Raw genomic sequence first — 13,282 nt, 5'->3', positions numbered from 1 at the left:
TATCTTGACCCACATAAGACAACTTGACAGAACCCCCTTTCTGGCCATTATGTTCAACATATTTTACTCTTAATCATTCTTGAAAATCATGGAATTAGTGTGGAAAATTGATTTTACCTGCAGTATAGCAAAAAAGGCCAGTCTAGATAGGTAAGCAGATATGTTTCTCCATGAGCTGATGTCTTAAAACATCTAGATTTAGGAATTTAGTTTTGTGTTTTCTAAACATACATCGTACAGCATACAGATAACATCATAATAGAATAAAGGAATATTTTGATTTAGCACCAAATTCCCTAAAGCAATGACTACTGCACAGCTCTCTTGGACATATAAATAGCCTAAATTATATTTCACTCTTTTAAAGAAATAATGAAAGCACTTAAGGTTAAGCAAAGCCCATGGGAAAAGTTTGCTGCGGTGTTTCTCTTTGGTTTCTTGTGCTCTTTCTAGAGAATGACTTTAAGAAGTCAGGGCGGTCAGGTGGTCAGCGTGGTCACGCAGACATGAGCAGATGGTTAAGCAATGTGCTAGGGCTCCATCGGCCAGTGAGCCCAGCTGAAGAGGAGAGTCTAGCCAGTGAGCCTGACTGAGGAGCAGAGGCTAGCCAGTGAGCCTGACTGAAGAGCAGAGGCTAGCCAGTGAGCCAGTCTGAAGAGCAGAGGCTAGCCAGTGAGCCAGGCTGAAGAGCAGAGGCTAGCCAGTGAGCCTGACTGAAGAGCAGAGGCTAGCCAGTGAGCATGAATGAAGAGCAGAGGCTAGCCAGTGAGCCTGACTGAAGAGCAGAGGCTAGCCAGTGAGCCTGAATGAAGAGCGGAGGCTAGCCAGTGAGTCTGACTGAAGAGCACAGGCTAGCCAGTGAGCCTGACTGAAGAGCAGAGGCTTGCCAGTGAACCTGACTGAAGAGCACAGGCTAGCCAGTGAGCCTGACTGAAGGCTGAAGAGCAGTGATTTTAACCTTTATTTCTAAGTTCTTCAGTTTTCCTAAAAGACAAAAGTTTCCCTCCATAAAGTTTGACTAAAGAGGTTCTCCTTGCTCTCTTCTTCTTATCTCCTTTCCTCTTGCTCTTATGACACAATAATTTCCTTACTCTCAAGGCCTTCCTCTCAACGCTGTGCCTTTACTTCTAAGTTCTTCTTGAGTTCTGTTCTCTTCAGTTCAGTTCTGTCTAAAAAGCTTCTCTCTCTTTGTACTCAATATTTGTATATCTTTCTGAACACAGCATCACATGGTGAAATGTTCACCACAAGTTTGCACAGGAATTCAAATCATAAGTTGGATAATCAGTTTACGACAGAGAATGTTTACATGCATATCCATCAAGAGTAATCCTCAGGATAAACAGTCACCATCTGTCACCAGCTCTGCACATTCATGGAGAGTTAAAAGCTGTAATTTTTATGAGAAAAAAATAAGTGAAATTACCTATAGGCAAATCCAGTCAGTTATTTATGTTCAGTCCTTGCACCTATAGTAAATGATTCGTTCTCCTTTCATGAACTTTGGTTAATTGGTTTATACCCTCTTAGGATGGGCTCTAATTTGTAGATGCCTCCTTGGTATTGGAGAAGCAATTCACTCATGACACTTTAAGAATAGAAGAGATCTCAATGCAATTTTGATCACCAGAGAAAACATAATAGCAGTCCTAATATAAAAGCTTAAAATTACTAATCTAATTTAGGAATTCTTATAGAACCATCATTAGGAATTAAGAAATCAACTATTTGTCTATACATCATCACGCCAAGACAATACATCTTTGTTGCTCTGTGGTGATCTGCTCAAAAGAGTGGGGTAAAGAGCATGACAAATACAGAGGCAGATGCTTGCAGTCAACCATTTAGCTGAAAACAGGGTCCCAAATGGAGAGTTAAGAGAAAGGATTGAGGGAGCTGAAGGGGTTACACCACATAAGAACAACAGTAAGAAACACCCAGAGCTCCCAGGGCCTAAACCACCATCCAAAGAGTACACATGGACAGACCCATGGCTACAGCTGCATATGTAGAAGAGAATGGCCTTCTTGGGCACAAATGGGAGGAGAAGCCCTTGGTCTTGTCAAGGCTTGATGCCCCAGTATAGAGGAAACCAGAACAGGGAGGCAGGTCGGCCTGGGAGTTTGGGTGGGTGGTAACACCCTCACAGTAGAAGGGGGAGGCGTGTTATAAGGGGTTTAGTGGATGGGAAACCAGGAAAAGGGATAACATTTGAAATGTAACAAAAGCCCTCTCTGGGGATGGACAGCGGCTAAGGTGCTCTGAGCACCTACTTCCCTGCTGCCTCCCTTTGATCACGACTGTGGTGTATGGTGTCAGCCTGGGACTCCCCATGGGATGCTGCTGGCACTGGTCCTGGTGTTCAGGGCCAAGAGCATGATGAGCAAGGAGCACATGGTTTGTCCCGATTCAGAGCTGGGTGAGTGGCCACCAGAGGACTAGGACAGCTTCCTGTACAATCATGAGGACTTCCTGGGCAAGGAGGACTCCAAGACCTTTGATAGTAAGCCTGGACGAGAGCAGGAGAGGCTGGGGAAAATTGTTGATCCAATTGACAGTGATGGAGGTGGTCTTGTTACTACTGAAGACCTGAAAGTTTGGATCAAACAGGTACAGAAAAGATACATCAACCATAATGTGGCTAAACTCTGGAAGGATTATGATAGGGACATATACGAAAAGATCTCCTGGGAAGAATACAATCAGGCCAACTATGGCTACTACCTGGTTAACCTTGCTGAATTCCAAGATAGCTCTGATCATCACAACTTTAAAAAGTTGCCTCCATGAGATGAGAGGAGGTTTAAGGCCTTGACGGTGACCTGACAGCTAGTCAGGACGGGTTCATTGCTTTTCTACACTAAGAGGATTTAGAACATATGAAGGAGATTGTAGTTCTGGAAACCCTGGAGGATATCGACAAGAATGGGGATGGTTTTGTGGACCAGGATGAGTACATTGTGAACATCTTTTTCTCACGAGGACAATTGCCCTGAGACAGACTTGGTTTTGTCTGGGGAGCAGTTCAATGATTTCCCAGATCTGAACAAGGATGGGAAGCTGGACTAGGATGAGATTCGCCACTGGATCCTCCCTCAGGACTATGACCATGCACAGGGTGAGTTCTGGCATCTGGTGTATGAGTCAGATAAAAAAAGATTCTTACCAAGGAGTAGATTTTAGACAACTGGACCATGTTTGTGGGAAGCCATGCCACCAATTACAGGGAAGATCTTACCAAAAATCATGATGATCTTTGAAAGACACTCATCCTCATATGGCCAACGGTCACAGGCTTTCTACAGATGTTCTGCGTGATTGCTATATTTGTCAAGTATATAGCAGTTGTGTCCCTAAACAATGAGAAACCTTTCTAAAGCTCAAAAAAATCATACTTTGCACCACAAACAATAATAGTAGGAGATTTAAACACCCCACTTTCATCAATGGACATATCAGGGAAACAGAAATTAAACAGAGACATAGAAAGACTAACAGAAGTTATGAACCAAATGTATTTAACATATATTTATAGAACACTCCACCCTAAAACCAAAGGATATACCTTCTTCTCAGCATCCCACGGTACCTTCTCCAAAATTGACCATATAATCGGTCACAAAACAGGCCTCAACAGATACAGGAAGATAGAAATAATCCCATGTATCCTATCAAAAAACCACGGACTAAGGCTACTGATCAATAACAACAAATAGGACAGAAAGCCCACATATACATGGAAGTTGAAGTCAATGACAACTTGGTCATTGGAGACATAAGAAAAAAATTAAAGACTTCTTAGAAGTAAATGAAAATGAAGATACAACATACTGAAACTTATGGGACACAATAAAAGCAGCACTAAGAGGAAAACTCATAGCTCTGAGTGCCTGCAAAAAGAAACAAGAGAGAGCATATGTCAGCAGCTTGACAGCACACCTAAAAGCTCTAGAAAAAAATTAAATAAACACTAGAGAAGTAGAAACCAGGAAATAATCAAACTCAGGGCTGAAATCAAACAAGAAGAAACATAACCGAGTATCAAAAGAATCAGCAAACCCAGGAGCTGGTTCTTTGAGAAAATCAACAAGATAAATAAACGCTTAGCCATACTAACCAGAGGGCACAGAGAGTGTATCCAAATTAATAAAATCAGAAATAAAAGGGAGACATAACAGCAAAATCTGAAGAAATTAAAAAGATCATCAAATCCTACTACAAAAACGTATATTCAACAAAACTGGAAAATGTAGAGGAAAAGGACAATTTTCTATACAGATACCAGGTACCACAGTTAAATCAGGAATAAATATACCTTCGAAACAAACCCGTAACTCATAAAGACATAGAAACTGCTATTAAACATCTCCCATCCAAAAACAGCCCAGGACCAGATGGATTTAGTGCAGAATTCTATCAGACCTTCATAGATGACTTCATACCAATACTGTCCAAACTATTCCGCAAAATAGAAACAGACAGAGCACTACCAAATTCCTTCTATGAAACCACAATTACTCTTGTACCTAAGCCACACAAAGATACATCAAAGATAGAGAAATTCAGACCTATTTTATTTATGAATATTGATCAAAATGCTCAATAAAATTCTTGCAAACTGAATCCAAGAACACATCCCATCGATCATCCATCATGATCAAGTAGGCCTCATGGCAAGGATGCAGGGATGGTTTAATATACGGAAGTCCATCAACGAAATTCATCATATAAACAACGTCAAAACCACATGATCATTTCATTAGATGCTGAGAAATCTTTTGACAAAATTCATTAATAATTCCTGGAAAGTTCAGGAATTCAAGGCCTGAATCTAAATATAGGAAAATGCAAAATACATCCAACCAGTAGCTAACATCAAACTAAACTGAGAAAATTGAAGGAATCCCACTAAAATCAGGGAGTAGACAGGGCTGCCCACTCTTTCCCTATTTTTTAATATGGTACTTAAAGTCCTAGCCATAGCAATCACACAATGAAATTAGGTCAATGAGAAAAAATTAGAAGGGATGAAGTCAAAACACTAATATTTGAAAATGATATGATAGTCTACTTAAGCAACACGAAAATTCAACCAGAGAACTACTTAATGTGATCAACAACTTCAGCAAACTGTCCGAGTATAAAATTAACTCAAACAATTCAGTAGCTTTCCTCTACTCAAAGGGTAAACAGGCTGAGAACGAAATTAGGGAAATGACACCCTTCACAATAGTCCCAAATAATATAAAATAACTTGCTGTTTCTTGAACCAAGCAAGTAAAAAATCTGTATGATAAGAACTTCAAATCTCTGAAGAAAGAAATTGAAGACGATCTCAGAAGATGGAAATATCTTCCATGCTCATAGATTGGCAGGATGAATATGGTAAAAAATGGCCATTTTGCAAAAAGCAATATACAGATTCAATGCCAACACCAACAATATTCCTACTCAATTCTTTATAAAGGTAGAAAGTACAATTTGCCGTCATTTGGTATACCATAAAACCCAGGATAGCAAAAACTATACTCAACTATAAAAGAACTTCTGGGGGAATCACCATCTCTGACCTCAAGCACTATTACAGAGCAATAGTATGAATGGTATTTGCATACAGACAGGCAGATCAGCGGAACATAATTGAAGACACAGAAATGAACCCACACACCTATGGTCATTTGATCTTTGACAAAGGAGTTAAAACATCCAATGGTAGAAACATAGCATTTTTAACAAATGGTGCTGGATCAACTGGAGGTCAGCAGGTAGAAGAGTGCAAGTTGACCCATCCTTATTACCCTGTACAAACCTTAAGTCCAAGTGGATCAAGGACCTCCACATCAAACCAGATACACTACAAGTAATAGAAAAAATTAGGGAAGGGTCCCGAAGACATAAGAACTAAGGAAAATTTCCTGAACAAAATACCAATGGCTTATGCTTTAAGATCAAGAATCGACAAATGGGGGAACCTCATAAAACTGAAAAGCTTCTGTAAGGCAAAGGAGAGTGTCATTCAGACAAAAAGGCAACCAACAGATTGGGAAAGAATCTTTACCAATCCTGCATCTGATAGAGGGCTAATATCCAAAGTATACACAAAACACAAGAAGTTAGAATACAGAGAGCCAAACAACCCTGTTAAGAAATGGGGTACAGAGCTAAAGAAAACATTCTCAGCTGAGGAATATCGAATACCTGAAAAGCACCTAAAGAAATGCTCAACATCCTTAGTCATCTGGGAAATGCAAATCAAAACAGGCTGAGAATCCACCTCACACCAGTCAGGATAGCTAAGATCAAAAACTCAGGTGACAACAGATGCTGGTGAGGATGTGGAGAAAGAGGAACACTCCTCCATTGTTGCTGGGATGGCAAACTGGTACAAGCACTCTGGAAATCAGTCGGAAGGTTCCTCAGAAAATTGGACATTGCACTACCTGAGCACACAGCTATACCTGTCCTGGGCATATACCCAAAAGATACTCCAACATAAAACAAACACATATGATCCACTGAGTTTATAGCAGCCTTATTCATAATAGCCAGAACCTGAAGTGAACCCAGATGCCCTTCAACAGAGGAATGGATTCGAAAAATGTGATACATCTACACAATGGAGTACCACTCAGCTATCAAAAACAATGACTACGTTCAATTCATAGGCAAATGGAAAGAACTAGAAAATATCATCCACAGTGAGCCAATCCAATCACAGAAAAACACACTTGGTATGCTCTTGGTAGCGATGGCCTTGAAGCCCTCCATTATTGATGTTATTATTATGGTTAGCATTAAGTATGACTGGGTTCATGGAAAATCCCCAGCCAGCTGCAGAAGACTAATACAAATGTGGTGGTCAAGATGAATAATCATATGATAACGTGTGACGTTAAGATACCCAATGTCATGACCTGTAACCTTTCTGAAAAACCAACATCCTGCTGACTGATATGACAAACCTGTGAACTTTCTGACAACCTGTCAACATCAGCCAATTCCCTGACCACATGAATATTGTGTCCTTGGCGTGGGTAATTGTTTTTTACTTCTCTCCTCTCTCTGTTACCCTTTTTATGGTACAAATTCAGCCTTGGGGAAAAATAAAATTGTCGCCTTGATCAGACTCTTGTCTTGGAGTCCTTCGTCACGTCTCTTGTCCCCCATTCTCTTCCAGATTCTCAGCACCCCTCATTGACAGTATGTACTCATTGATAAGTGGATATTGACCAAAACCTCAAATTACCCAAGATGCAATCTACAGATCTCAGGAAACTCAAGAAAAGGATGACCAAAGTGCAGATGTTCCCACACCTTCTTAAAATGGGGAACAAAAGTATCCATAGGAGGGGATATGGAGGCCAAATCTAAAGCAGAGACTGAAGGAACAGCCATTCAGAGCCTGCCCCACATGTGGCCCATGTATATACAGCCACCAAAACTAGGTAAGATTGATGAAGCTAAAAAGTGCTTACTGAAAGGGACTGGATATACATCTCCCCTGAGAGACACATCCAGGGCATTTCAAATAAAGAGGTCAGTGCTGGCAGTAAACTAGTGAACTGAGAGCAGGACGCCATTTATGGGAATTAGAGGAAGGATTCAAAGAGCTGAAGCGCTTGCAACCCCATAAGAACAGCAATGCCAACTAAATAAACCACTAGCAAAAGACTGTACATGAACTGACTCAGGGGTCCAACTGCATATGTAGGAGAGACTAGCCTTGTTGGGGCACCTGTGGAAGGGGAAGCCCTTGTTCTTAACAAGGTTGGACCCTGAGTGCAGGGAAATATCTGGGAAGGGGTTTCTAAGTGGCGTGGATTGGGGGACCATATATATGGGAGAGGGCACGGCAGGGGGGCTTATGGACCAAAAGCTGGGAAAGGGAATAACGTTTGAATAAAACATATATATCTATTAAAAAACTAAAATTTAAAAAAATGATACTAATGCCAAAAAATAATCAAAAAATGTGAATAAGAAAGAAATTTTAGGATTTGGAAAAAGATGAATGCCAGGTATTTGAAAAACTGTATGATCATGGTAAACACTTTAATATACTTGAGAAATTTTTTTACATGTTAATGAACTGCATCTTTTTAAATAGTGAATGGAAATACAGTCCCTTCCTGGCTGTGAGGCTGGGGATCCAGATGTAGTGGAATTCATTATTTGTTGGTCCTGAATCTTTGAGTCTGCTTCTAACTCAGCTTATGCCAAGGAAACTAGGCCAAGGTGATATCTAAGCCATTGACCAAACTATCTGGACTAACAATCACAGGTGAAATTCCACCTTGTAAATGGGAGGAGAGGAATAAAAGATACCTTTAAAGATTTAAAAAAAATGAAATGTACCCCAAAAAATCCAATAAAAAAGTTTAAAATAAAAATAACTTAGGAAATACAAAATACTGGGTTACCATTCCACAATCATGATGTGTTTCTTCTGTGATAGCTTACAGGTTAATTTACTTTTCTATGACTGTTTTCTTATTTGAAAGTAAGTAATGGCATCATCTGTGGAGTGATGGTGAGAACAAAAGCTTTGCCTAACTTGAATAATCGATCCCTCCAGAGCATGTGCTTAACATTCTAAGCACAGGGAAATTTCCTGAGGGGATTAAAGAACAAAATCCAAACATAAAACAGGAACAACAATGATTTAAAAACATTCTGCACTCTGGGTATGAAGGCATGTTACAACTTTAATCAGCTTTGTAGGTATTTCTAATAAACACACAAAGAAACAAAAATCCTATCACAGTCCTAGCAGTTGCATCCAACAAAGAGAGAGCTGTGAGGTAGTGTGTGCTGCTTCTTTCCCCAGATACCCCTGGGCCTCAGGCCTGCACCCAGTGAGCTGGACCAAGAGCAACCAGGTTGAAATTCCTGCTGCCATGGCAGGATTCTGCAGGAACATTGCCCTTTGACTACAAGGAACCTGTGTGGAGGAGACCTCTTGGTGAGTCCTCAAGGACTCTACATGTCCTATTCTGCAGGGAGAAGCCCTGCCAGCTCTTTGGCAAGGCCAGCCAGTTATCTGGGGAAGTCTCTGGTCCTGTGGCAGAGGGCGAGGAATGGCAGAAAGAATGGCAGCTCCACTGAGAGCAAAGGATAACCCTTCTAGGCCTATGACCTCCTAATTAATTTATCTTTTCACCTGATGCCTATTCACATTTTCTTACTATCATACAACTGTGATCTTGATGAGCAGCTGGGCTCTTGTTTTCTTAATCATTTCTTTGTTGTCACAGACGTTTTTAACTTACTCCAGCCCCTGAGAATTATTCACACCTTCTGTATGCAGTAGGACCCTTGGTGGGCCTGTCATCTCAGAAATAGAAGGTTCAGTAATCCACAAGATTGGACTCCAGTTTACCTCAGGCCAGGAAAGAAGTCAGCCACCATTAGTAAAAGAGCAAGGGAAAAATTACATAGGAAAAACAAGTGGCTTAATCAGAAGAAAAGATCCTCAACTTCTAAGGCCCGCACATCTGCACCCCTCTCTTCTGAGCTTTGTATAGTGATGTTGTATAACTCCAGATGGTAGTAAAAGGCAGAGTTCTTCCCAGAAACGTCATACATGATTTTCACTCTTACATCTGTGAGGTTTGGTGGCATTATAGCACACATTCAGGTGGGATTATAAAACCTAGGATAAGAAGACAGAATCCACATATCACAATGCCAAATGGACACCCTCCAGAACTTATGGACCCATTAAAATTGAGCTTCAACCTGACCTCACGCCATTCCACTCCCTTCCCGTCCTCCTGATTGTTATGTTTGCTAGAAGTAAAAGATCATGGTGCAGCCCCCAATATTCTCATGCCTGGACTTGGCTATTCAGGAAGAATGATATTGTAAAAGTGATGGCTATGTAGTTACAATGTAGTAACACAAGGTCCAGGTTGACATTTGCTCACTGATGTCCAATTTAATTGTCTTGTTATATTTGAGAAAAGGAAGATATCCTACATAATATATAAAAGGGACAGAAACTTATTCTTTTATATATGCCCTGTACTTGATCACTATGTTCCCATGGAAAAGGAGTTTTTATTGCAAAAAAAAATAGGATTATAGACCATTGATTTTGTGAAATACATGGATATGTAAATGGAAACAATGTCGGCTGTCAAGGACTGCACAGTAAGCAAATATTTCCAGGTTTTATACACTCAGAGGTATAGAAGAAATATATTGGCCTCCAGAAAAAGGGAAAACCTTAGGAATGGAAATGTGTGTCACATGCATTGTCTCAAGTAGTAGATTTACTTTTAAGTAAAGTCTCCCTCCTCCTTGGTCCCTAGAGATTTGGGTGCTAAGAAAAATCTGCTCTCAAATTCAGGGTTGTAAGCAACCCTCCCCAGCAAAAGCATTGTTGACTTCTAATGAAGCAGAGAGACATATGTAGCATTGAAATAGAGGTTGCCAAATGGTATTCCCAGCGACACATGAGAGACTGGAGGAAAGGGTCCCCACAGAAAATCATTAGTTTGGGGAGAGCTGGTTAGTAGGTAGACCATAGAACTTTCCAGTGACATCACCAGTAAGCACTTCACTGGGCAATCTATTGTATCTAAGAGATCCCTAGAATCTTCTGTGATGTCACCAGTGTTGTGGTGACACCAACTGCCTTTGGGATCTTTCTTCAGTTCCCTTTGGGTTCACAAGCAGGCATGTTTCGCCAGCTGCTCAGGCTATTTCGGAAGGAAAGGGGAGATCAAGGAGAGACCATACCAGGTCAGAGGGAAGCTGACCCCCTCTCTAGTGAAACAGGAAGGAGGAAATCATTCTGGGGAAGGCCTGGTGAGTCCTGGGCAGAGTTGGGGAACATCCTCAAGGAGGTAGGTTTGAGATGTGCCTTCTAAGACTAGGCCTTACAAGCAGGAGCCTTGGGATTTCTCAAAGGCAAACCAAGAGTCAGGAGTTCCTAATCTTAAATTTGAGAGAAAGACATAAAGTTGTAAGACTTCAGTGTCTTTTCTTGAAGCTTTTTAACTGTGAGTGTCAATGAATGGCAGGAGGAGGCACTGTGAGATTAACAATGTGACCATCCATGGTTGGGAGTTGAAGCACTTCATCCTCTAGATTACTGTAGGTTACATAAGTCTCTGATGGTGAGAACAAGGAAGGATGCACCCCTAGTCATGAATTGAGTTCTCAGACACTTTGGGCTGGAACATAGATGATTAGAGCTTGATGGAGCTAAGCATTATGAACTCCAGGATTAACTGCACCACATCTGATATGAGATAACATTATCCCAGATGTTTATGTCTCAGTCAGGTTATAACTTTCAGTGCTAGGGGTCCTATAATAGTGAGTGTGGCACGTGTATGGCATTAGAGGTTGGGAAGAGGGTCATAGCTTAAAGTCCAGCTTCAAAATAGCTTTTCTGCTCTTTTTGGGATTCACCCAGTCTACCATTTCATCTTCCTCAACTGCCTTTTGGTATTCAGAATGGTCTTTTCCTCCCATGGGCCATCAAATATGCAAATTAACTTGGGTTTATCTATCTACAGGTTTTGGTAGGAAGGCATCATCCCAAAGTGTCATCAGTCAGCAAGTGGAGTGTCTAAAGGAACTGGAGGAACTCAAATTTGAAATCCAGAAGTGTCAATTCGAGAGGGATGAACTTTACCAAATCCTGGACCTTTATATCTATGATGATTGGGACCACAGGTAGTCATTATGCCCAGTAACCTGTTCACTGTCTTGTGCTCTCTCTCTGCTAACCCAAGATTTCCTCATAGCACGAGAGAGTTTCACCTCTCATCCTGGATTTTAAGGAGACTTGGCATGCATTAGCTTGTGAGATAAGCTAGGTGCTGTGTGTTTGGGGTTAACCTGTTTTGTAGTTGAGCCTGAGGTGGTTGGAGATGCATTGGTTCTGTCAGCAGCTGGAAGGACCTGGTCACACTTACTGCAACTGTGTGTGTGAATGAAATACCTGCAGGTCATCACTCTTTTCCTCTGAATTTGTTCATTATACACTGATTCTATGGCACCTCCATGGATGTAGTTGGCATTCTAAATGTGTTTGGATATGGGTTGGTATGTATATATGTGGATGTATTTGTTGGTGTTGTACTCAGGATCAGGACGTCTGGGACCTTTGATGGGGTCTGAGAATTTGTGTGATGGACAGTTTGCAGGTCATGATAGTGATGAGTACGTGGAGGCCCACATTGATCTACAGAGCACTTTGCTCCTTCTGTATACCTTGGTGGCACACAGGACTCTCCTGAGGGGAGGAGGTGCTATAAATCCTCTTCCCCGTCAAACATATTTATGCCCTCTGAGAATTCATGTAACAATAGAAACCAAGGATTGAGTATTCAAAACAAGAGAAATGTCATCACAGCTTTCTCTTGGGCCCAAAGCTGTGGCACAGACTGGAGGAATCTTCTTCCTGAACTAGTCAATTCCATCATGCTCACCTGGCCAGCTCTTGAAGCTCAGGTCCCTCCAATTGGTCCCTTGGCTCTGTTGTCCTGTGCCCAGGATAATAAACTTAACCAGTACAAATACTTTGAAGGAGCAAGTATGTGGTACATACTGAGTTTAACTAATCGAGAGAACAGTCTGATTTTACCTAATTTGTTTCACCTGCTTTGATCTTTAGTTTTTTATTTTTTTAACTATCCAGGGATTGTTCATTGTGACCTAGAAATGGTCACTGTGGTCTTGACCGTTGTTATTCCCAAACAGGCAGCTCTCAGGCTCTGCCCTCTCCTATATAGTGAGTCTTTGCAGAACCATATCTCCCCAAGATTCCAAGGAGTCCTTATATCAAAACAAATGTTTGCTTATGTACATGGAAATATTTTCTGTGGATTGAGTCTCACTCTTGGGTTTTGGTCTGGTTTTTGAGTTTGCCACTTTCTTCCCTTCCACCATTCCTTGAATTTGAACTGTTTTATTATATATTTTTTATTTACATTTCACCTAATTCTGAAATCATGAGTTCAAAATGTTATTTGTTCCTTTGGCCATGACCTAACCCAGGCTGGATGTCGAATTGCCAGTCCTTCAATCCGAACATGAGATGAGAATGATGGCTATGCAAATGATGACCAACTCAATAAGTGATGCCATGGAGAGGTACAAGGAGCTCATACAAGTGAACAGTTCCTACCGGTGAGTCGCTGACAGAGATGAGAACCCAGCCCTAGGCAGGGAATGCTTCTGTCCTGTGTGACTTTGAACCAAAGTCAGGGCTCTGGTTCTGTAGTGTCTGACTCTTAACAAGAAGCCTGCCTTGTGGCAAGGGTCT

The sequence above is a fragment of the Rattus norvegicus genome, chromosome 9, assembly GCF_036323735.1.
Source record: "Rattus norvegicus strain BN/NHsdMcwi chromosome 9, GRCr8, whole genome shotgun sequence".
Lineage (NCBI taxonomy): Eukaryota > Metazoa > Chordata > Mammalia > Rodentia > Muridae > Rattus > Rattus norvegicus.
Note: the sequence above shows the minus strand (reverse complement) of the source record.